At 54.0% G+C, this 2500-nt stretch overlaps 1 protein-coding gene across 12 annotated transcripts in view; it reads right to left on the bottom strand.

Moving 5' to 3' along the window:
• Positions 1–2500, bottom strand: part of EBF3 (EBF transcription factor 3) — a 115412-nt gene that overhangs the window by 13136 nt on the left and 99776 nt on the right. The window lies entirely within an intron of this gene.

Consider the following 2500-nt stretch of genomic DNA (forward strand, 5'->3'; position numbering starts at 1 on the left):
GGACACAGAAATGTAGGTCAGGTTAATTACTTTTATGTCATCCATTACTCGTTTATTGCACGCTTACAAATAAATGTGTGATTCTCCTTGTCTGACGCTCTTGAAGGCAAGCGCCCCCCAACGCCAGCTCTGTCTCAAGGAACGGATTTCCCCCTTTCTTTCGCACATAAAGGCGACGATTATCTCTAATCTATAATTAGACGGGAAGAAAGGCAAAGGGTTCCTCGACACGGTGCAGAAACGGCGGCGCGGTCAGAAAGTTGCAAGTCTCGGGGCCACGTACAGCAATCCCCACTGTCGTGATCACTGCCGGCATCACGCAGTGCCTTCCACCCTGGCCAGGGATTTATGGGAAACTGGCAATTATGACATATGTCCAGCCATTGCTAGCTTCAGATTTATCCCTGTGGTCCTTTTCTGTCTAGCATATTGCCTGAGCACAAACTGGGCAGGAGGCGCACTTACTCTCGCAAAGCTTTAATAATCTGTGAATGGCTGACTACAAACTGATGTAGAGCACTATCATTCCACCAGCCTCACGGAATTGCCGGCCACAAATAGTAATTAATCTTTTTATCCCTCAAATTGTAATTTTGACTATGAACTGTGCGCGGCCATAAATCAGCGGCACACGCGCTGTGTGTACAGTGCATGAATCACGGCCGGGACTCCGTCCGACTGCACACTCCGTGTTTAACAAGCTTTATAAGGAGCCATTGGGCTTTATTATGGCTCTGCCTGACTCCAACAAAAACTGAGCCCGGAGGCCCGGGGACGCGAGTTAAGATGAAAATACTTATTAGAGTGCATTACTTCTTGATGTAGATATCGTTTTCGGCGGAGTAACGCCACGGTGCATGGCACGACATAAATCAGGGGGTTTTCTGAGCCTAATAGGACCTGCCGCCATCTATTCATTACGTAGCCGCAATTTGGGCCATCACTCATTAGCACGTAATTTGATGATTAACACCACCCAACTCAGCGGGTCTGCACGGCGCGGGGAACACAAAGGCGCCGGCTTCGAGGAACGAGGTTCGAGGCTGCCTTTGAAAGCGCTCTCCGAAATAACCGGTCACCGTTTTCCTGGAGCGCCGGCGTCAGCACCCACGGTGGGTCACGCGCACGGACGCTCTGATGATGCGCCCGTAAGCCGAGGGCCACAATAGGATCTGACATCCCCTCATGCGTCCCGGAGACAAAGGTCCACGCAGGAATGTGAAGTAAGACATTTTCTTGTTAATAAAGCATTGATCCGACGTATTGATTTTACATGACATGGCTTTTGCTGCGATTTCGCCCTCTTTTTTCTTTGCAAATAGTAAAGCTCTTCAGAACGCCTCCGCGTGTGTGACGCGGCCGTCCAACTCTCTGTGATGTAAATTCCGTATGTGTAAAACCACTTCATAATCAAACCATTAATCATCAGAAGCTGTCAGCGTTGACTTGGGGACAATTTGTCATATCTCTGCCTGCCCAGGACGAGGGCGTCCGGCAAAAGTTGTGGCGCGGCCGGCCGGGCGGCTGGGTCTCACCGAGCCACCCGGGCCAAAGAGGATTAGATGAAGTATTACGTTGCTTGATTAGGGAACAAAAAGGGTGGCCCACTGTGCATTTCTAACGTGTCCGGTGTCTCCTCTCTCCCAGCTAATCACCATGACTGTTTGACTTAATGAATCGGCCTGATGAAAGGTGATCAGAAAAGATAGATGGGCGGCCACTATTGATTTCATGCAAATGCCCCTGACAGGTGATGGACGCTTTAATGCAAGCTTTCAGAAGCTTTATGACTTGTAATAACCATACACTCTCATTCTGGGAGAGACATTTTCCAATGTTTCAGTTGAATTGATATTCTCCTTCCAGGACTGAAAATATTTTAACGCGGCATAAATACGAGGGTACCTTTCACCGCCCCCCCTTCCCCCCGACTTCAGCCCAGAGAGCGCTCGTGTCCCAAGTGCGCTGCCAACAACGAGCTCGGCGCTCCGCCGAATGTTCGGGAGATGATGTGTAACTGTGCCACGGGAGGTCCCCGCCACGCGGGACGCCACAGAGGGCGGTGGGTGGGGGCCGCCGGCGCGGCCCGAGATGCCACCGGGCGCCCCGGCGCCTGGAAGCCCAACGAATTCACGTGGAAGCGTCAGAAAAGCCTGCCTTTGCCTTTAAACTGCAGGAGAAGGGACACGCGCTCTGGGTGCTGGGGGAGGAGGGGGGGAGGGGGGTACCCAATCGGCCTCGGTGCCCCCAAGGGCAGCGGCCAGCAGCGGGCCCGACCGGCGGCCTTCCGAGGGCCGAACCGCGCGCAGCCCGTCCCGCGGCGCCTGGCGGGACCGGGAGCCGCTCGGACCTCGCTGGCAAACCTGCCACGGGAGGGGAAGGCACAAGACCAAAGGCGCACATCTAATAAATCCTCGGCGCGCCGAGTTTACAAGGCGAGGGCCCAGCCGAGCCAGGGCGAGGCTCTGGCACGTCCAGTCACAGAGCACCGAGCCAGGCC

The sequence above is a fragment of the Herpailurus yagouaroundi genome, unplaced genomic scaffold (genome assembly GCF_014898765.1).
Source record: "Herpailurus yagouaroundi ecotype Mexico unplaced genomic scaffold, PumYag 163, whole genome shotgun sequence".
NCBI lineage: Eukaryota > Metazoa > Chordata > Mammalia > Carnivora > Felidae > Herpailurus > Herpailurus yagouaroundi.